The 24,435-nt window shown below is 35.7% G+C and overlaps 1 long non-coding RNA gene and 2 pseudogenes across 1 annotated transcript; 2 read left to right on the top strand and 1 right to left on the bottom strand.

Moving 5' to 3' along the window:
• The first annotated feature begins 2,000 nt into the window (after positions 1 to 2,000).
• Positions 2,001 to 6,245, top strand: LOC122362808 (annotated as a pseudogene).
• LOC122362810 lies at positions 5,779 to 8,592 on the bottom strand. The gene is made up of 3 exons (XR_006253164.1): positions 8,404 to 8,592; positions 6,026 to 6,100; positions 5,779 to 5,920 (listed from the first exon to the last, which is right to left on the bottom strand). It is a non-coding gene; the product is annotated as an uncharacterized LOC122362810 (long non-coding RNA).
• On the top strand, positions 7,716 to 24,226 carry LOC122362802 (annotated as a pseudogene).
• Positions 24,227 to 24,435: the final 209 nt, after the last annotated feature.

Below are 24,435 nucleotides of genomic sequence, written 5' to 3'. Positions count from 1 at the left end.
TGTTATAGCAGTCATTGCAGCATATTTAAATATTAAGTATATAAATAACTCAGCACATCAACGCCACATTAGTTATGCTTCATCAAATGAATTAGAATTTTTACTTCTCTCCACATGCTGTCACATTTGATTCTACATGCTCAGTTGGCAGCAAAGCACAGGAACAACTACATTGAAAAAGGCCAGGCCTATGCATGTACAAACCATAGGTTGTTGCAGGTCGGTTTGCAGCACAATAGCTGTGTTGTTGCGGTTTACACCTGCTCATTAGGACAATTATATTGTTAAAACCCATCATGTGAACCTCACATATAGTCCACATGGTCTATGATCTGTATCATGCATAAACCTTGGCTTTTTCAAGCTAACTTAAAGACGGTTCTCATGAAGTAAACGCTTACCTGTTTTTTAGTTTATGCATTATTACGAATGCTTTGAACATTTGTCACTTGTGATGACATTTGAAGTTGCTAATCTTTCTCAAAAGCTCATAAATCACCAAGCTTGAATCAAATTATTAATGTAATTGATTTCAATTTAATGTTAAGTGGTATGGGGGTTTATATGTAATAAATAACTTGGCATGAAAACCAAGGAATCTACGGCTATATATGGCTATATATTATAGCACGTCTATATTAACTTTGAACTGAACAGAACTGTAAAAACTATTATCTACACAGTCACACAGTCACTTTTAGTCACAGTCACACAGCTTAATAAACATACTAAATGATGTTTAAAAGATGCAAATTAAGAAAGGTTTTGTGAGGGTTTGAGAAGGGATACGGGTCAGAACATATTTAATAGAACTATTTAATAGTTAATAGAACGCTATATATCCATGTGTGCATTTGACAGTAAATGATCAGCCTCCACTAACTTGAGAGAAGTAAGTAATCCTCACAGCAGTAGAGAATATCTCAACCCTGAGCACTGGGCACAGAGTTCAACAAGCCTCCATGCTGGGCGGATGACGCGCATGCGCACAACCTTCATTTGCGTTGTGAGCTTTCGGGTTTCATTCATCGCATGTCTTTCGGTCTCTGTAGCACAGAAAAGTGAACACTATCCCTCCCAACTGATTTGACTATTTCCATTTAGTTTTCTTTTTAACTAACGCTTTCAGTTTAAGGAAATGCCCTTAAACGGCTTCTTTTAAAACTTCTGGTAAAGGCTGCTGAACGTCAGCGGGCATCACGCCCAGATCTCACATGAATCTCATGCCCTTAAAAGGCGTTTTTCGTCGCCTGCTGAGAAAGATCTGTAAACCCTACTGAAAAGACAAAGCTGATGCTTTAAATAGCTGTGCTAGTCTACCCTCTTCTGGACAACAACGGGCATTACATTATTCCCAGTGAGCATATTCTAATACATATGATAAAATTATAATAAAATGTACATTTTATAATTGTGAATGTTCTATAATTTTATATAATATTCATACAATTTGCATTTATTGTTGACTTTATTACTGTACTATAATTTAGATGTTTTATTCATTTTTTTAAATCTACTTATTCATTTTATTTATTTTACATTTGTTTTACATTGTGCACCCCTAACACTACCTTATGGCCCCCTGATTCCCTGATCCCAGTTGGGAACCCTGATTAAGTTCATTCATCAGCGTATGCTTTTGTGCTCTATGTAGTCTTCAAACCATAATGCAGATGCCTTCCTATATAATCAGACAGCATTTGCCATAAAAAGAAAGTATTATGAATAACACTAACAAAATAAAATATTCTATAAATATTAATAAAACTAACATTAAAAAGTAGTCGCTGAGAGGAAAGTAGCTACATTGCTTATGTGGTTGTTTTTAGTACTTGTAAATGTAATAGTATCCTTAGTTTTTATTATTTTTGATACAATTTCCAGCTAATTTGCTTCTAGTAAAAGCACTTCACTCCACGGATGACGCAGCTCTGATCCAGCCAATCACAGCGCGTTTTAAATTTTCTCTACATTCATTGGTTCTCTGCGCGTGATGCTGCGCAGAAGCAGGAAATAGTTTTATGTGAGTGTTTTGTTTACATCGTGAGTGGAAATGTCAAACTGAACCGCTCACCAGGTCTGAAAATCCCACTTCAGTCTTTCATAACTCGATTGTGCACTGTATTTCAAACTTTTCCATTAGCACTTAGTTTCAGTCGGTAACTGGATAAATATTTCATGCATTCTCCTGCACCCATAACGCTTTATTCCATTAATTAGTTAATTTATTTTTATACGCATTGGTGTTTTTTTCAGGGTGATGGGGAACGCCGACAGTGTTGTAGCGCAAAAACGATTGGCTCGTTTTCGTCCGGATGAGAGACCTGTTATAGAGGGGATATTTGACAGGCTTCATGGAAATAGCTCCTCTGTTTCATCTGGAAAAGGGAAGATTTTATCCTTAGACGTGCTGAAGGTAAGCAGCTGTGGCGTATTAACACACTGAACTAGTCTGTATGATAACCTTAACTTGGTTAAGTTTGTTGACGATTATGTCGTTCTTAGCTTTAAAGAAAATTGCATGGCACTGTAATTAATAATTGTGTGTTCAGGTGTTACATAATCTTGATTGTTATTATAGGGTTATTATAGATAAAACTAAAATAAACATTAATAATAAAAAAATAATATATACTTAAAATAAAAAATAACATAAAAATCTAGTTATACTACAATATTTAATGTTTCAAAAACCACATGGAAACTGATTTTTGAAAAGACTTAAGACCACATACAGTAATTACTTCCTCATGGAAGGGACAGTTATAAATAATTGTGTATTGTCACTGGATAAACAATTAAATGTTGTCTGTAAAAAGTGTTATTTGTAAAAAGCCAGAAGAGTATTGTAGAATATTTAAAAGAAGCATGTGCTAAAAACATAAATGTAAGTGATATAAGTGGTAAACAGGAGTCATTCATATGTTTTGGATTATGCGTGTATGTGCCAACACTTAACATACATGAATATATAGACTTTTCTGTTTTTCTTTTTATTTTTTGAAGATGACAATGGGAAAGATGGCCTCAGAAACAATGATAAACAGAGTATTCCAGGGCATACACACAGCATTGATCCAGGAGTGCCAGTGCCCCTGGTGATGGGATAAGCCGAGAGCAGCTGGTGATTTTCTTAGCAGATATACTTAGAGGAACTGCAGAGGAACGTGCACCTTTGGTCTTGGCAATGGCACAGGGGTGCAAAGGCAACTGCTACCACGACGACTGAGCACATCAGAGATGTATGTATCACCAAAATATAAATATATAAAGCGTTTCTGTATCATTATTCGGTATTTATATATTATTACAAAATAATTTTTTTTCAGTTAATGTTTTATTTAGCTTCATTTCAATTATTTTTTTGTGGTTTTAGTTAACTTTTATAATTAGGGCATAATCGGATTAAACCACTTCATTTTTTGAGTCATGGTGACCATTTAATCCCAAAACTCAATTTAACAATGAAGCATCTCAGTTTGATTTCTAAATAATTAATGATGGTAATATGGATCATTATTAATAATAATTTGTATAATGTTTATTGAATAGTTTATGGAAGACCTGGCTTCAGCTGCAGTGCAGACTCTAGCCCACAGGGGGCATCTGCGGGCTTGGAAACCAGATCGCATGGGTGATGAGCCTCAAGGTGTTAAACTTCTGGCAGAACAGTTGACCTCCGAATTAAAATCTTCAGGTTTGTAGCTGTAACAATTGCTGTTTTAAATTAAAATAAAAATGAAAAGTAACAATGAAAAAGAAGTGTAGAAATATTTTTTTTGAATGATGTAAATGAAAATGCAAGCACATCAAGAAGATTATTTAAAGTGCCATCATTATGGGTTAAGAAAGGTTCATATTTTGGGTTTGTGAGTCCCAAACAACAGGTTGATATGAAGGCAAGGTCAAAAAACTGTATCGCTGTATTTTTACCTTATTTGTTCAACGACTCCCAAGCCATTCGTTTAGCGATTCATTTTTTTCAGATTGCTCAATTTAATTAAAATCTGTGTTTTTGAGCATTTAATGCTTCAAAAGCAGGATCTAGTGGCAAATGATGAATATGAATTTTTATTCAGACCAAGTTTTCTTAGGTCTGCGAAAGCAACAAATGGGCAATATGTTAATGTTTCATGTTGACGTGGGGACTCTTTTTAAATTGTATCATTTTCAATGATTCAGAGTTGACTCTTGCTTTTGTGAGACAGTTACTTTATACACTTTTTCAGATTTATAACTTTGCAGGATGTTTTCATTCACTTTGAGCTGTGTTACACACTGCATGAAAGATAATCTTCAAAAATCCATAATTGGGACACTAACCCTTAACCTTACCCTTTAATATAATTAGTCCTTTTTGCTTCTATAGAACAGAATACCTGTGACATTTCTTGTCTGGAAGACTGGCTGTTCCGGATCCCAGCAATGGCCATGTTTTTGGAGCTCCTGATTGCTGAGGGTCTAGGAGTTAGGTTGCCCTCCCATCCTCCCCCGACTCTGTTGCCTCCGTGTCAGTACGCTCCATGGAGTGAACTTCGTTGTCTCTTGAATATACCTCTTCTGATGTTCCTGTCACCTCAGCTGCCAGCTGCACACAGTGCCCCCTGGAGGTTGCTGTTCTCCACAAACATACACGGGGAAAGCTTCACCCGGCTGGTGGGCAACTGCAAAAGTCGGGGTCCCACTGTCATTTTGGTAAAGGACACTAAAGGGCATATCTTCGGGGGCTTTGCGTCTCAAAGCTGGGAGATCAAACCTCAGTTCCAGGGTGAGTTCGGAAAGAAAAAAAAAACATTTATATTGTTATGCATCAAAATTAAAGTTTCTTTTTTTTTTTTTTTTTTTTTTTTTGCAATAGGTGATACCAGGTCCTTCCTCTTCTCCGTTTTTCCACACATGCGAGTGTTCACCTGCACAGGCTATAACAATCATTACATGTACTTGAACCAAGGCCAGCAGACTATGCCGAATGGCTTGGTGAGATCAATTTTAACAGGAATAGCACAAAAAAAATAGCTAAAAATTAACTGACCATTAGACCTTAGAGTTTGAACAGATTTGGGGGGGGAGGGGATATTGTGATCAGAATTACATACTTCGCTCATTCTGTGTAGTGAATGGGTGCTGTGAGAATGAGGATTTCAGCCCAAAAATCTGAATGTTTGTAAGAAATAAATCGATCATTAATGTGTTTTTAACTCTTCATAGTCCATAATAGCACTTAATTCCTCCAGTGAAAATGTTTCCCCTGTTCTTCTCTCACACAAAATCCACTGACACATGAACTATTTTGCACTGTTTTCACTTGAAAGCAGTGCTTAATCTGTACATATTTCTATTTTAAATAAGCTGTGACTTCGCTGGAGGAAGCAATATAATGGATAGAGGTTTCATATTTTAACCGCAAGCAGTGGCTTGATGTTAAAACATCTTAAGTTAAGATTTGTTTATTACAAAATCAGATGATGGACTGGAGTCATGTGGATTACTTGTGGAAAATTGTGATGTTTTTATCAGTTGTTTGGACACTCATTCTGACGGCACCTATTCGCTTCAGAGGATCCTTTGGTGAAAAAGTGATGTAAAGCTACATTTCTTCAAATCATCTTGAGTGGCCCTAGGATGAGTAAATGTTTGCGCATTTTTTCATTTTTGAGTGAACTATTCCTTTAAACAATGTTTAACAGTGTTTATTATTATTCATGGAGCAAAAAACATAATTAACTGTTTTTTTAGGTATGGGAGGTCAGCATGGCTATTTCGGTTTGTGGTTGGACTGCGATTTTGGACATGGCCACAGTAGGGCTCGACCACGCTGCACCACTTATGGCAGTCCTCAGCTCTCAGGAGACGAGGACTTCAAACTGGACACCGTGGAGGTGTGGGCCGTTGGGAAGCCGCCTGAAGAACAGGAGCAGGTCTGTGATAGAAATGTTACTAGAGTGAATTTTGTATTTTTGAACTTAGCATTTTGATTTTAAAAGTTGTTGTGTTGACTTTCAGGATGAGAAAAAGAAGAGCATACTAGATGCAGATCCTGAAGTACAGGCTATGATGGAAATGACAGGGAAGACCCTGCACAGCCAAGGTCTCAGAGAACCTGAAGAGGATGAGGAACAGTGAGGAAGGAACAAAAAATATGATTAATCGTATCCAAAATAAATGTTTTTGCTTATGCAATAAATATATGTGTACTGTATGTGTGTGTGTGTGTGTGTGTGTATATATATATATATATATATATATATATATATATATATATATATATATATATATATATATATATATATATATATATATATATATATATATATATATATATATATATATATATATATATATACATGTGTGTATGTGTGTATTCATATATACATAATAAATATACACAGTATACACATATATATTATGAAAACATTTATTTTGGTTGTGATGAATCTTCTCCCAGCCCTAAAAAAAATTAAGACAATGTGTAGATAAAACCAGCAGTATTTCAGTTTGGTTTGTTTTGTGCTTTTACACTCATGTAGATATAAAAAAATCCACACTGTTGCAAACCACGCAAACCACGTACTGAGGTGTTTATACAGTGTAGTTTTTATGTTAATATGCAAAATCCAGGAGCTGGTTTCCTGCTTTCTGTGAAATATTAAAATGTCCATACAAAGACATTCTATGAAATACTGTTTAATGCTGAATACTGTCAATGTGTGACTAAAGTCCACATTTCTCATCAAGTATCTGGTTGTTATGTATTTGCATTTTGTCTCAACTGATATAGTATCTGTAAACTGGAAGAATCGTTTATTATATGTAAAAATAAATAAATACCTAATTCATCCAAAAAAAAAAATGTAAAAATGCATTTCTCAGAATGACAATGTAAAAAGAGCTCAAGATTCCCTTAGGTCTCTAAAAATACTAATTATAATAATATTATAAAACTACATTAAATAATATGGTAATAAAAATTTCAGTTTTGTGATGATTTCTACTTGATTTTTTTGTTTTGTTGAGTGGTTGGATCCTGTGTAATAAACTCTAATCTGTAACTTTAGATGCTGTGTAGGTCATCTTGAGTTCCCATCATGCATCACAGTATCAATAAAATATGCAAATAACTGTTTATTGTTTGCTGCTTATGCTGTTTTGATATATTATTCATATAATTTAAACACAACCAATCCTAAAACAGTTTTAGTGGGGAAAAAGTGCTATACATACACAGTAACTTACCATGGTGATATATGTTTGTTTTTTTGTGAGTTTTTGTTTTGAACTTCTGTGAACTTTTCATGCATTCTGAATGCAAATGAACAGTGGAATTCACTGGCTAAGAAAAACACAGGACGTGAAAGCGAAGCTTACTTCATGGTATGCGGAAGCTTGTTGCTATTCGCATGTTTAAAGAAATAGCAAGCGTTTGGGTACTAAATCGCTGAAGTAATTTCGGAAGGCCAAATTTCTCTGCTAGCCAGCGCCCAGCTGCCAAATACAGGTGCTTTCATTTTCATATCGCTTTATTTAGAACGCATGACTATATCTTTAAAGTTAAAACCCGTCTTAGGCCATTCGGTTTACATTAAGAGCCATACATTTAGTTTGACAAAGTCATTATGGTACAGAAAACAAAACACCGAGCGAGAGAAAAGACGTGATGTCATGATGACGTCGGAGGGCAACATGCGACATGGATCAACCTGAAGTCTCTCACTGAAATAAACGCGTTTCCCGCATTAAGATGTCGCGGTTTTGGTATAATTCACGTTTGCAGCAGGGCGCAAAAGTCTGACAGGGTAGTGCGCGCATCGCTCTCTCATCCCTGGGGATTTTGCATAGATAATTTTGCTTCCGGATTTTTTTTTTTTAATTCTCTTAACGTTCTCTTCACTTCCTTGTGTTTAGCGAATAGAGGAACTGACCACATTGTGACTAGACTGATCATAGATTTTATTTTATTTAATAATTTTTTTTAAAAAAAGTACTGCATTGGGTTGTTTTTCCACGTTTAAATATGAGAATTAGTTTGGTTACAGCAGGTGTTTTTCGACGTGGTCATTGATTTTCTTCTCTAAACTTGGGTAAGTGTTTTTATTTAATTGGGTGCTTACATTACGGGGTGTTACAGTAGCTTTTTGTGCGTGTGAACCTTTGATTTCGAGGCTTACAGTTGTTAAATTATAAAATCTGGGCAAGTTTAAGGAGTTTCAGTACTAAATAGTACGTGATAGGCGAAGGTGATACTTAATGGGAAAACCGTTTCATTTGCAAAAAGATGCACAATAAATAAGGGGCGAAATTGTTGTATACAGTTTCAGTGGTCTGCTAAAAAGTGAATTCTGTAAGAGCAGGTCTGCCTCCACAGCCTCTTTGTTGTTAATGATAACAATTACGTATTGTACTTACAGTTAAGACAAACTCTGACGTGACAGGATCTTTTTCTTACCCCCGTCGAGCAACAGACCATCGTTAATTCTTATCTCGCGTTTATTCGCGTCGATCTGCTTTGGTTTTAGGTTTGTTATTTAAAGTGTTGCCTTGGGGCTTGTTCAAATGTCAGGAAAGAGAGTGGTTTCTTTGTCTCTTTTACGCAGAAAGCGCAAAATGGAAGGCTGAAGGGTGTGGGTGATGTGCAAAGGTTTCTGAATGGAAAGCACGTTGAGTTTACTGGGTTAATACTTTACTTGCTTATAGAGGGACGCTTCCACTGTACCCAGCTACTCATTTGCAATGCAAATATAGGCTTCTATGGGGAAGCAGACACCAAATATCTATTTTGCTTGCCATGGTTCACCAGTTTGGATTCTAAAGGTGCACTGTTTAGTCACAGATAACTGCTTGTCATATTCTTATTTAGGTGGTGATTATTTCTATTATCAGAGTTGGCAGGCTACATGTATGATTGGGAAATTACATTAGTAATGCTGCTGTCTTCATAAATTGGTCTTATTTAAACCCCAAAATATTCTAGCGAATTCTGTTTAATACTGTATAATGCGTGCAATAATCAATGCAAAGGTTTACCTAAAAATCATTAATTACTCGCTTTCGTTTCAATACAAACTTGTATGACTTTCTTTCACCCGTCAAACTTTTTTTTGTTTTTTTTGAAGAATGTTTCAACCACTTTTGTCCTTATAATGAAAAACACTGGGGTACATAAAATGGGGGCAATAAAAACACAGCCATTTTTCAAAACATCTCCTGTTGTTTTGCAGAGAAGAAAGAAAGTCATAAAAGTTGTGAAATGGTGTGACTGTGAGTAAATAATGCCAGAATTCTTTAATGTTCGATTTGATCCATGCATTATCTCGAGCATTTGAATATGAGATAGTCCACCGTGTTTAGACATTCAAAGTACAGACTCTGTTTCATTTAGCCGTAAATAAAGCGAACTTGCTATAAGTAACAACAGAAGTGTCATTAGGCAACCTGCTGTCACACAGACTGCCATAAGTAACTTCCTTTTGTATTTGCCAGTGTGCGACCGAAGGCAGCGATGGCGGGCCGTGTACAGCAGGGAGACCTGACCGAGTACAAGAAGAATCTCATTAAGCGCGACCTCGAGATGGGGATAGTGATGACCGTGTTCAGACAGAGGATGGAGAGGCTTACCGTGCAGGTCATCATGGAGACGCGACAGGTGGCCTGGTCGCGCACCGCCAACAAGACAGAAGGAGTGTGTGAGTGTCTTCCCTCAAACTTGTTTCTCATTTATACTTACATTTGCTTTTATCTGTATGATGACCTTTGTGTTTACAGTGTCCCGTCTCAGCATTTAAGCTACAAAGGCTTTATGATTAAAGTTGACTCGCGCTTTGTTGTTTTGAAGTATTTTGGATGTTACAAATATGTGGACACGTGAAGTAGTTTTATGCTGCACTTTTTGGTTGTGGCTGTTTGGTGGTTGCCTGTAATTACGGGAATGTGCAGTGCCATCACACTCCTCACATCTTTCTCACCCTCTAAAGTGGCATTTGCAAAGTTATTCTTATAATTTTAACACTCTCGACAAATTTTCACGTCATGCACCTTGCCGTGGTGTTTCAGATAACCATATAGCGACATCAACTTATGTATTCAAAGCACTTCCCCAGAAGAATTTTCTTTTTCTTTATTAGAATTGGAGCAGTGCTATTGTTGTATTATTACTAGTATTTAAAATATTATATAAATGTTATAAAATAAAGTTTTATTTTTTCATTTTAAGTTTAGTTATAATTAGTAATTATAATAATTTAGGTTTTTAATATTTCTATGTAGCTTTAATTTATTCTTCATTGGTGCTGTCAAACGATTTATCGCGATTACATTAGAAATAAAACTTTTTTTTTTTATTTACATGGGATATGTGTTTGTACTGTGTATTTTTAAGGAAATATAAATGCACACACATGCATGTATATATTTCAGAAAGACATGTTACATTTATATGTGTAAAATAAAAAAAATGCATATGGTAGAGAAGGTTGGGCAGCGTTAAACGGGGAAGGGTCGAGGTAAGGGGCGGAGTCAGGCAGCCGCACGCGCTCCACTCTCTGTTCGAGTGGCTTCTTCCCGCGTCTTCTCCTCGCTTGGCCCAAACGGCCCTCGAGGGGATAAACAGCCCAGCACCTCGGACCGTCAGACGCGAATGGGCGCGGCCGTCGTCCGGACCATAGGTCCGGTGGCTCGCATCTCTGACGGCGTGGGGATTCCTGAACCCACGAGGAAGAGACCGGTCTTTCGAGGAGAGGCGTGATCGGCATTTTAAAAAGGCAGTAATGAGGCTCGATTTACTTCAGGTGTGCCTCATCACAGGCCGCCAGACCTGTTCAATCCCGCGCCCCTCCTCTCACACAAACCCACCCACTCCGGTGAAGGACGGGGTGATGCTCATAGTAATTCACAATATAAAATACTCATGTAGATACAAGTGAATATATATATATATATATATATATATATATATATATATATATATATATATATATATATACACACACACACACACACACACACACACACACACACACACACATATATATATATATATATATATATATATATATATATATATATATATATATATACACACAACTTTACACAAACATATATTTAATGTAAACAAAAACATTTATTTTATGATTAATAGTTTCACAGTAATTTAGTATGTCTTTTGTTACAATTATTACGTAATTATTTTGTTAAAGCTCAAAAATTGTATTATTTTACTTTACTTTTCCTATTTTGTTGTGTTTTATTTTATTTTAAAGCAAAAAAAAAAAAAAAAAAAAAAGGATTTTTAATAATTTTGGTTAACAATAGCAACACTAATCTGGCCTGATGAATGCTGTCCGTTTGTGTCCGAGTTACTCTCTGAGCGTATGTTTATGTCGCATGTTGCGCTCTCATTTTTGCAGTGGACCTTTTTGAGATCCGGGAAGTACGTGCAGGAAAAAACTCCAAAGACTTTGATCGATTGAAGGACAGCAAGGATAAAACTATAGACCCCAACTCATGCTTCACTATATTCTATGGCTCTCAGTTCGTTCTCAACACTCTCAGTCTGAGCGGTATGTGTGTCTTCTAATGCATTTAACATGTAAATAAAATAATGTAATTTAATGACTTTAATTCCATTCGCCATATGTCTATAAGTAATATGCTATATATAATGTACAGAATTAACAATATGTATAAAATTGCATAGGCACGGCTGAGCAATATAATAAACTATTTGAGGATGTACTTCCTCTTATTTTTGTTTTTATTTAGATTGTTTTTATATTAAGCCACATTTTGCTTTCCTGTGTTGATGTATTGTTTATTCTTTGGCTGGTTAAGCATTATTGAGAGTTATTTTGAAAGCATTTGTTGTTCTGTAGCTGATTCAGCGGAGGATGCAGAAAAATGGCTGACGGGACTGGAGTTACTCAGACAGGAGACACTGGCGGCTTACACACCGGACATTATAGAGAGGTACACTCGTACGCGCCCAAACACCCAGATACACACAGATACAGACGGCGTATCTTGTGTATCCATAAATAATAACGCAAATCAGGTGTTGGTTTCATTCTGTGTTTTTCCCTTTACTGTAGTTGGCTGAGGAAGCAGATGTACTCTGTTGATCAAACAAAGAAAAACAGGTTCTCTTCTTTTTCTTTTACCTTCTTCTCAATCAGTCTCATGTTACTTTCTGTCTCATCTCATTACTGCTCCTTTTCTGTCTCTCACAGCATCACCCTGAAAGAGCTGAAGTGTCTGTTGCCACAAATGAACTTTAAAGTACCAGGTGGACGTTTTTTGAAGGACAGAGTTGCGGTATGAATGATACATTGTACACACATTATCTTGACGGAAGTGTATGCTTTGCATCATATGGAAAACTTTATGGCAGCTGAGTGGGAACATTTCCTCTCCTTTTCACATGATCATCTGTGTATCCATAAGTTTTTTTTTTACATTTTTTTTCTTGTTTTAATACATATATAGTTTGTGGCTTTGCTCTGAAAGTGTCAACTTTATCGTTTAAGGTGGTGGGAGCAAAGAAAGAAGTTCTGGATTTTGAGCAATTTCACAAATTCTACAATCATTTGATGTTTGAAAACCAAAAGATAGTAAGTATGCAGATTAGTTGTGCTGAAAGGTTTGGGATCGGTGCAATTTTAAAAAGTAAAAGTAAAAAATACAGTGTAACATATTATGAAATATTATTGCAATTGAAAATATTCTATTTGATTATTTATTTTTTTTTAAATATAGTCATCTCCTGTGATGGCTAAAATCATTCTAATGCTGATTTAAAGCTCAATGAACAATTTTGGTTATTAGCCATTTTTTCGTAAGTTGTGTCGTTTAATATTTTTGTGGTTGCCATTTTTAATGTAATGCATATTTTTCAGTGGTCTTTGATTAATAGAAAGTTCTAGAAAGAACAAAATGTAAAAGCCCTTACTTTTTCTAGTATCATCTATAAAAGTATGTTTGTTATTTTTGTTAGATTCTAGAGGAGTTTAAAAAGGAGTCCTGTGCTTTCATTATGGGGTAAGAAACTGTTGAAACACAGTTTTGATCAAGCAGTTCTTCAGATGTGTCATGAGGTCATTATGTCCTCATTTTTATTGAGTGTTTTGGATGTTTTTCTCTGCAGCAACAACGATCAGCCTATTCAACTCTGCGATTTTCAAAGATTCCTTTTATTTCATCAGAGAGTAAGCCGTTCTGCCCATCCATTCACAAATCATATATATGTATATTTATATATATATATATGTGTGTATATATGTATATGTATATATACCATCTATACCAGCCAAATATATCCATTTCATTCAAATACTGTGAATTTATTTTGTAGGAGTCTTGGGCCAACAATGCAAATCAAGTCCGAGAGCTGATGACCACCTTCATCGATTTACACAATGAGGAAGACCAACGATCCAGCCTTTACCGTTGAAGAGGTATGTGTCATAGAGATGTGTTTACTTTATTTATACTTTATGTGACATGTTTGTTGAGCTTTCTTTGTCTTTCTAGTTCCTCAGTTTTCTCTTCTCCAAAGAGAACTCAATCTGGGATGACAAGTTCTCAGAGATTTGCCCACTGGACATGAACAATCCTCTTTCTCACTACTGGATCAACTCTTCTCACAACACGTCAGTGCTGCAGTTCTTCGTGCTCATGACACACACACACAGCAGCTCCTCCTCTTCATGATCAACTTCCTGTGTTACTTCATGTGTTTTGCTTGCTTTTTCCTCAGATATTTGACTGGAGATCAACTGCGCAGTGAGTCCTCAACAGAAGCTTACGTGCGCTGCCTGAGGCTGGGCTGCCGCTGTGTTGAGTGTCAGTGCACCATACCTTCATTTCTTAATAAATACTCTTTAATATCCCTTTTGGATTTATTTTATGCATTGATGAAATTGTTCTGAAATTGGAGTCATTCTGATGACCTAAATGTTTGTTTTTTCCAATGCAGTGGACTGCTGGAATGGTCCAGAAGAACCTATTATATACCACGGCTGGACCAGAACCTCCAAGATAAAGTTTAAGGATGTGGTGAAGGCCATCAATGATCATGCTTTTGCAACATCTGAGTTAGTCATCACCAACACACACACACACGCACATTTATTTTTGAGGTTTTCTTAAATTAGACAAGAGCATACCAGGTCCCATCCATCCCAAAATGTAAAGAAAACTAAACCTTTTTTCAGAACCACTAAAATACATATATATTTGGTAACACTTTACAGTGGGGTTTCATTTGTTAACATTAGTTAATCCCTTAACCAACATGAACAAGCAATGAAGAATATATGTATTACAGTATTTATCTTTGTTAATAGAAATTGTTAGTCAACAGCACCATAACATGTTAACAAACACAACTTTTGATTTTAATAATGCATTCTCAAATGCTGAAATTAACATTAAACAACAATAATAATAAATGCGGTAGAATTGTTCATTCTTAGTTTATGTTAACTAATAAACCTTATTGTAAAGTGTTACCATATATTTTAGCATTATGGCATTATTTGTATTATCATTTTGCATGATTACCCCTTAATTTGCCTCATGAATAATAATAAACCATGATATAGTATTTTAAATGTCAAGTGTTTTACAGTATGGGGTATACATTGTACTATTTTTAAGTAATGCTAATTTAATGTTTTATAGCTTTAAGAAATGAAAATACCATTAAGAATATTTGTAATTGCATTACAAAAGTAAGAATTTAGGGTTAAAATGTGTCTGTTTATAATGAGAATTTTGTTACAATGCACAAAATCTAAATGGTTCTATATATAGCTTTCATTGTTTTTAAAACAAAATATATTATTTCTCAATTTTTTTTTTGATTTTGACATCAAATGTGACCTCAGCATGTTTTTTTCTTCACTTTTCGTCTCCTCTTTTGTTACCAAAGTCATCTTTGAAATAAAAACAAATAAACACATTTCCACATTATATATGTTCGAAAGGTTTATGAATATGTCACTTTTGCCAGTTATCCCGTGGTGCTGTCCATTGAAGAACACTGTGACGTCAAGCAACAAAAATGATGGCTCAGGTGTTTAAAGATGTTTTCAAGACAAGATCCTAACCGAGCCGCTGGAACCAGATGCTGAACAACTGCCGTCACCAACCCAACTGAAAGGCAAGATCATCATCAAGGTAGAGAAGCTTCAATGGAACATCTCGCAATTTCATTGATTTCACAACGCAACCCCAAAGCCGTTCAATCTCTCTTTTTCATACAGCACAAGAAACTGAACATTGATGAGATCTTTAGCAAAAAGGACGTACGGAAAGGAGATAAGCAGGGAGAGCTCTTCATCTGGGATCCAATTGATGAGGTGCCGAACTTCAGTGAATGCCATCACAGTCTTGTGTGATTGTTTGAACTTATTCCAGTATTCTTGATTATGATTGCAAATCCTGTATGACTGTGTCCGTGTACAGAGATGGTACAAGCACTACTGCGTGATCGAGAATAAGACATTGTATTATGCTGAGGAAAATGAACTGCTAGAGGATGACGCTGGAAAGGTAAAGTACTGAGGCTTCATTTTACACTGAGATTCACTTGAAAAATCTCATACATTAAAAGGCATTCACTGTGAAATCCACCTCTCCTCAGTCAACTCAGGCCGGTACAGAGCTTCACCAGTTAGAGTCCTGGTTTCACGGGCGGATGTCGGAGGGCAGACAGACAGCCGAGAGGCTGCTGCAGGAACATTGTGCAGATTCGGGTGGAGTTGACGGGACATTTCTGGTGCGAGAGAGCGACACCTTCGTCAACGACTGCACCCTCTCGTTCTGGTAATGTAGGCCTGCTCTACTCTTTAGAGAGAGAGAGAGGAGGAATGGTTTTTCATATCATGTTTAATTTTAATTTTCATCTTTACCATTCTTTTTAAATGGTATAGGTCATTTATGTAGGTCATTCGTTTCATGTCTTGTGATGATCTGTTAACAATCGAAATCTAGTGAAATTTCTTATTAAATGTAGTTAGTAATGTTAATTAGTAACATGTAGCGGTACGTAAGTGTAGTTTTTTAATAATTTTACTTTAAGTTTGAGCGGTAAAATGTCCCTGCAACAAAAATATTTTTCTCAGTGATGACATTTTTCATACCCACACAGGAAGTGACATTATTTTTGGTTGGGGGAAACAAAAACATTAAACACTTGATATGCCACACAAGGAAATGATAAAATAGTGTGCACAAGTGGATGCATGATGTTTTAGACATACATTAAATGATATAATAAATTATATATATATATATATATATATATATTCATTATAATGTAAACATTTCAAAGATGAATAAAAGTTGGATATGGCTATGCATATATTTAAGTTATGTCCACTATATTTCATTTACCTTAAATTTGGCCTATCTGTGCAGTAATAATGTAATGACAGCATTACACAGAAATTGACATAATATTGGGTTGGTAACAAAATATTATAAACATTATTACATTTTAAACTTGAAAATTGAGTTTTAAATTTAAATTTGATCATTCTTATCATATCAGAATTTCAAAGGTAGATGAAAAAACTTGACAATTAACTTTTTAAAAATATGTTTACACAAATTTCTACAATATTTATTTTGATAATTTCCTGGTTGTGTAAAGTTTTTTTTTTTTTTTGTATACTGACATCATCTTCCAGCAAGTGATTCTCAGTTCCTCCTTGACAGAAATGGCTAACCTCGACTCTTTATGTCTATCCTCTTGAGTAAATTTTTATTTTTTTTAGTTTTGTAAATAATCAAGTCATAAATAATACACATTACATGACTAGAGTATACTTCTGAAAGAAATACCATTTCATAGAAATCATTTAATTAAAATAAAAGCATATTATTTTTTTATAGGTTTCAGAAAGAGCTGCTTAAAATAAACGATGTGTATGACTGATAGCCAATCAATAACGTTTCAACCTTTTCATTACAAATGCACAGGAATGCACATTTTGCTAAATAAATTGACTGTGTGGCCCTCACAGGCGCGGCGGACGAGTTCAACATTGTCGAATCCGTTCCTGTTTAGAAGGAGGCCACACTGTTTATTTCCTCACAGACAACCTGCACTTCTCCAGTGTGTACACGCTTATCCAGTATTACAGAGAAAACCCTCTTCGCTGTCAGGATTTCAACCTGCGCCTTACTGACCTTGTGCCTCGACCAGACCAGCACCTGCAGGAAGGGTAAGTCGATACTTGACATGCTGAAACCACATCCCAGCCAGCCGGGCTGTAGAAGAAGACCACGTGGACAGCTGCTTTTAACCCTTACGAGTAACTGCACGGTAGATGTGAAACGGTGGTTTTCTGGTCTTTAGGTGGTTTTACAGTAACTTGAGTCGGGTGAGGCGGAAGACTATCTCATGAGGATCCCTCGAGATGGAGCCTTCCTCATTAGACAAAGAGAAGATTCAGACTCATATGCCATCACCTTCAGGTGCTACTCTTTAGTTTTTCTTCTTCTCATTACACTGACAAAAATCTGGAGTAAAAAGGCTAAAAGTAACACTTTTGATTAATTGTGACATTTTGAAGTAGAAAAGCTATATCATTATCACATCTTGACATATCTTTGCTCTCGTTTTTTTTTTGTTTGTTTGCTTTGGTTGCTTCTATTGTCCTCATTTGTAAGTCAAGATAAATGATAAATGTGTCTGCTAAATGACTAAATGTAAAAAAGGTAACAAACATAGTAGATTTTCATCTACGTCATATTTTAATTATGTGGTTTGCTAAGGGCAGATGTATTATTTCTAATAGTATTAATATTAGTGATTTAAGCTTATAGTTTCATCTGGTAGATAATAAAACAGACAAAAAAAAATCCTATAGAATTGGTCTGATGTGAATCAAGGTATGGTTCATGAACCATATATTATCTGCATAAAGAGATGTGTTTGTTTTATGTGCTGAAACTGAGGAGAAAGGTGAGAGGTCACAGTTTATCCGTTTACTGCTTTTGTAATTTCATGTAATAATTATTGCATTTATTAATTTTTTTCCGAAACAGAGGTGAGGGGATGGTGAAGCACTGCCGGATACACAAAGATGGATCTATGTACGTGCTGGGCACCTCCAGCGAATTTGAGAGCTTGCTGGAATTGGTGGACTATTTCCGAAAGAAACCGCTGTACCGAAAGATCAAACTACGCTACCCGGTCACACCAGAACTGGTGGAGCGCTTCAGTTCGGTAAATAATAAAGCAACATAATAAATCTATTTTGGTGCAGAGCAGACAAGATTCTATATTTTTCTAGAGTTCACTTAAAACGCTGACAGTTGCGGGCTGTACTAAACACTGTGCAATGAGTGTAAAACAGTTTGACTCTTCAAAGTGCAACAAGGGCAAGTGCACCTCTTCCTTTGCTAAGGCCACAGCTTGCATGCTACACTTGCATGCTTTCATCTCTAGTAACTCTGTTGGTCTCTTCTCCTTTTTCCAATCAAAGTTCAGGCCAAAAGTTCTGATTTAGCAAAAGTATAATATGCACTAAAGTGCCATTGCATGATATAAATGTTTAGTATTACTTATAATATTAAAAAATGTCTTTTGTAATTACAATTTTTCACTTCCTATGGCTAGTATTACATGTTTATGCATCCAGCTTAAATGAGGACCTTAACTGCATTAAAAATTATTGCGATTAATCACAGAGTATGCTCTGATTCATATATTTTTAAGTTTTTAAATTCACTTTACACCCTAATTTTGAAAAGTGACATATGTGCATGTAGACAACATGAGGAAAAAAAACTAAAAAAATTGCAATATTGTGAAATATTTATACATTTTAAAGTAACTTGTTTTCTATTTTAATATATACTTCTTTAATATTACTTATTTCTGTGATGGAAAAGCTTACTCCATTCTTCAGTGTCACATGATCCCTCAGAAATGATTTTGATATCCTGATTTGGTGCGTTAATATTTTTGTGGAAACTGTTTTGTAAAAAGTGTTTTATGCCTTTCTTTTCAGATAACCATATCTGCCTCACTTTATGATTCTAAACAGTACGTGGAGGCCAACGAGATAGAGCCGTCTCTGGTAAGCACTTTGAAGAGCAAACATAGCTCCCGAGTTAGCATGCGCAAGAGGTCATCTCCTGTGGGCTGAGGAGGAAGTGGTGTTGCTGGCTATCTCTTTCTCTCACATAGGAAACTGATCGACTCGAAAGAGGAAATGCAGCCTGGCTAAAAAAGCGATGTCATGTTTAGCTTGTATGGCATATGTACTTCGTGTCTGTAGCTCAAACGTAATGCATAAAGTCCCTTTAAAGAAAACGTATTTTAGTGAACTGTTGATGAGTTGTGTGGGTTGCCTCAGCACTGTTGCAGATTTGTAGCATTTTGATGTGTTGCAGCCCCATAGCACCGTGAAGGCCCTTTATGACTACAGAGCCATGCGGCGGATGAACTCACCTTTCATAAGGCGCTTTGATCCATAACGTGACAAAGGACGCAAACGGATGGTGAGATCATTTGCAAATGTTGTAGATAAAAAGCAATAAATACACTGTTTTAACAAAAACGTGGTGGTGAGTATCAGATAGTTACACCATGCTAATTTGGTAAATAACCATGGTACTTGAGGATTACTATGTACGTTTACCTCAGTATTTACATGTAGTAGCATTCGAAGGTACACAACCATTCAGGAGATGGGGGTCAGTAAGTTTTTAGTATTTTTTAGAGCATTTTTTTAAATAAAATGTTAAAAATACAATAAAAACAGAAATATTGTGAGATATTATTACCATTTAAAATAAATACTTTCTATATGAATGTATCTTCAAATTTAATTTATTCCTGTGATGCAAAGCTGAATTTTCAGCAGTGACGGTGACCGCTCAAGAAACATTTATTGTCTTGCTTAATGCATTTTTCAAATATCTTTGGTGAATATAATGTTACAAAGAACAGTGTTTATTTGAAATAGATGTCTTTACCGATCAGTTTAGTGTTGTTACTGAATAAAAGTAGTAAAAAGTCTTACTGACCCCAGTTTTTGAATGGAAATGCATATCAAAGAATGCAAGTTTACCAAAGTATAACATGACAATATAACTCTTGTCCTTATAACAATACTGTCAATATGGTATATTCACGGTACTTAGATTGTCCATGTCTGTTAATGTAGCTTTGTGGTACATAGTTGCATTAACACGTTTTCAACACATTGTCGTATTCGGGTCATTTCATTCACTCTTTATGGCACTTTCAGGTATTTAAAAAAAAACACATTTAACCAAATTTAACACATTAACCAATGTTAAATATTCTCAATCTCAACAGGTGGAAAGGAGACTACGGTGGAAAACTGCAGCACCATTTCCCTTCAAATTATGTAGAAGAAGTTGCCAATGCATCTGAGGCAGGTTACCAGGTAAAGAATACTTCAAATTTGCATATTTGACATCATGTATATGTAATTTAGTCCTAGCAAGTCCATTCTTTTGCTTGCCCATTTGCTTAAATACGTAGAATGTTTTTAAGATTAGCTGTTCTCTTTCAGGGCGATGTGGAAAACCCATTAGGTGACTTATGTAAAGGAATAGTGGACATCTCGAAGTGTACTGTCGGTAAGATTATTTATCTTTTAGGTCACCTGAGCACCTGTACATTACATGTTTTTGAAAGGTATTTTGCACGCTTTTTTTTTCACTTCTAGTTCGTTCAGCCAAACACTGCAGGACTGTGGTGGTGACCTTGCAGGATAAAGAGAATAAAGACATGCCGTTTGATTTGGCCACACGGAGACCACCGAAGAGCTGTACGAGTGGTATCAGGTGGCCTGGGACATTACACAGAGAGAAGAAAACCGAGTGTTTGAGGTCTGTCTCACACGCTGTTTACTTGTCCTAAATAGGGCAAACTGGGGCTAGTTGTCACACGAGGAAGTTCTCACAAGGTTTTGAGTCACTCATCCTGTAAATATAGTTGAAGTTGTTTAGTTGAAGCCAGACGGATTGAGGGGGTGTTTAAATGCTAGGCAGAGCCCTAGAAGCACATTTAACCATTGCCATTTTAAGTATGCAGTCAAGTGTTTTGAGTATAATATTGGGCTTCTGTTTATAAATGGCTACGATACATTTCTGTTGTAGAAAATAAAGCAAAAGGAGGTTGAGAGCAGAGATGAGGTGGCCAGTGAGATGTCTGAACTGGTCGTTTACTGCCAGCCTCGCAGCAAAGACAAGGACCGCTTTGGTATAACTTATTAAATATAAAAAAAATCACCTTTGCCATCATATGAATATATTACATTTTGAAATATATGACAATTATTATTCATTTATATTTAAGATACATTAAAATAAATGTAATAAGTAATTGTAATAATTAGTGGCATCAAATGATTAATCGCATCCAAAACAAATGTTTTTGTTCACATAATGTATGTGTATAATACAGTGTATATTTAATATGTATATATAAAGACACACAATATATATTTTAATTGTATTTACAGATTTATTTTTATATATATGTGTGTATATATATATATATATATATATATATATATATATATATATATAATATACACATTATACACACATGTTATGTAAACAAAAAAAGTACAACACTAGTAATAATATTTCACAATATTTGCAACCTTGAACATAAAAGACTTCTGTTAAAAACAGAAAATATTCAAGCAAAAAGCAAACTGTAAATTAACAACATTGTTGTTTTTCCCAATCAGATAATTATACCTACAAAGAGGTTCGCTCCTTTGTAGAAAATAAGATACCCACCAGAAACAAGTCGTTGACGTTGTATAACCGCAAGGCGCTGAGTCGTGTCTACCCTAAGGGCCAGCGAGTGGATTCCTCCAACTATGATCCGTATCCTCTGTGGATGTACGGATGCCACATGGTGGCACTCAACTTCCAAACCGCCGGTGAGTATGAAGTTAAACATCTCTAGTTCATGGACAAATCTATCCATTAACATTCCCACTTATCTCAGTGGTGCTTGTTTAGCTAAGTTCGGACTGCACTGGAAGTATATGACATGTAACAGGCCATAATAAACACAACATAACATATAATTAATTTAATCAAAATAATCTGCTACTTCTTTCAATGCTTTTTGGCAACATAATGCCAAACACAATACATTTATACAATTACATATTTATATGTGTTTGTATAAAGGGGTAGAGTTGATATAAACGGGTTGAAGCACGTAAGAAATAATTACAAAGAATAATAAAAAGAAAATAACGCATAATTTAAACACAGAAATATGTAATATACGAAATAACATGGGCTCAATCTGAATATAAGCAAAAGAAAAAAATATCAGTAAATAGCATAGCATTTATTTTGTATGTCTAATAACGTGTGCGTTTCTTCTCAGATAAATACATGCAGCTGAACAGCGCCCTCTTCAGTCTGAATGGAGGCACAGGATATGTACTGCAGCCTGAGCTGATGCGCAGCGATTCATACGACCCTCATCAGGAGAAGAAGAATATCAAATTTACTATCACCATTAGGGTAAAACACGAGCTTCATTCAAACAGAGCATCCATTTAGGATGAGTGTTTTTTTTTTTTATTATTTGAAAAGATTGATGTTTTTTGTTGATACTCAGGTGATAGGAGCAAGACATCTTCCCAAACCAGGACTGAAGCATTGCCAGTCCCTTTGTGGAGGTCGAACTGTGTGGCCAAACAGAGGACAACAAATTCAAGACTACCGCTTGCCGTAAGATGCAGTATTTATTTATTGATTTTTGTATAACTGAAATACTAATTTTTCATTTTAATTTTAGTTTGTTTTTTATAATATATATAAGTTTCTCTTTTGAATATGTAGTTTGTATACATTTTTAGTTATAGGTGCACTAATTGTAACTAAAAATGAGAAGTGACGTAACTGAAATGAAGTAACGCACCTTTTTTATATTTTACAATTACTATGTTTGGCCTCTTAAAAACCAGGCGTCAGTTTTGCCCTGTTTTTAAGAGGCACGCTTATAAATTCTCTTTTTTATAAAAAAAGAAAATCAATAACTAAATGCGTCAACAGATGACAACGGACTGAACCCTATATGGCAAGGGTCTTCAGAGCCGTTTACTTTCAGCGTGTATGAACCAGATCTCACCTTCCTGCGCTTTGTGGTCTTCGAGGAAGACATGTTCTCAGACCCCAACTTCCTGGCCCAGGCTACATTCCCCGTGAAAGGTGTTCGCTCAGGTAAAATCTGTCAACTTCACTTCCACTTATTTTTTTTTTAAACATTTTACTACAAGTACTGAGTCGCTGCTTTCACAGGGTACAGATCAGTCCCTCTGAAGAACGGCTTCAGTGAAAACCTAGAGCTGGCGTCCCTTCTGGTGTACGTTGATATGCAGCAGGTGGAGGTAAGAAACAATTTGTCGATGATGCAATGATGTATTTTAAGAACAGATTTTATTTGATTGAGAACAGTGTGTAAGCTTAATGGAAATCCCCTACTCGTTTCTTCAGAAAGCGCAGGAGGAACTTTACTCCTCCTCGAAACAGTTGCAAAAGAAACAGGCGGAGTTAAACAGCGAGTTCTGCCTCTACGACACTCACTCCAACCTGCAGCGCAGCGCGGCGCCTGAGTTGATGTACTCCGACAGAAAGATGAATAAGCAGCAAAAAATCAACAACAGCAAGTTCTACTCATGAGGAAAATCTGCTTCTTTAGTGTCTCTTCCTCTCAGTTCTACTGCTCTATTACTACTGGTTCCCTAACATGCCCCCCAAGACAGGAAGTTGCAGCAATCTCACTTTTGTTCTCACACAGGAATGAAGCAGTTGCTCAAAACTAATTTGAGTAATACTGATGGGTGAATTCTACGTGGAAGGAGTAGCTCCTTTTAACCTGAGGGAATGAGAACCTCATGAAGGATTTTTTTTTTATATATATATAACTGTGAAACTGTTCATCTATCATCTTCATCTGATTGTAACATTTCATTTGCAGCTGAATTAAACATTTCCTTATTGCCTTAAAGGTAGATGAAGCAAACAAGACATTATTTATTTGGTTCTATCTTGTTTTTAATACGGAGAGAAGGTTTTTATCGGGTTTGGTTGGATATGCAGCGATAATGCACAGTCTGACAGTCATTATCTTTTTTTTTTTTTGTTTGTATATTTGCCTTTGTTTATACATTACACAGCTATACACCAAATAAATACACATGTGGACACATATGGTTTTGTGTTTTTTTTTGTGTATTATCCTAAAGCTTTCGCTAATGAAAACGTACAATGTACAAAGTTGTCAGCCTGTTAACAAGACAAACGTGCAATGTTTTAATAATAATAAAATTCTAAGGTCATTCTTACGTTCTTTTCCCATGAGCAATGCCAGTATAGGAATTAGAAAATCTCAAGAACCCGCAGGTGTTAAATGTATAA

Source organism: Puntigrus tetrazona, chromosome 18 (genome assembly GCF_018831695.1).
Source record: "Puntigrus tetrazona isolate hp1 chromosome 18, ASM1883169v1, whole genome shotgun sequence".
NCBI classification, from domain to species: Eukaryota; Metazoa; Chordata; class Actinopteri; order Cypriniformes; family Cyprinidae; genus Puntigrus; species Puntigrus tetrazona.
The sequence above is the reverse complement of the archived record's forward strand: the minus strand, read 5'-3'. Positions and strand labels throughout refer to the sequence as shown.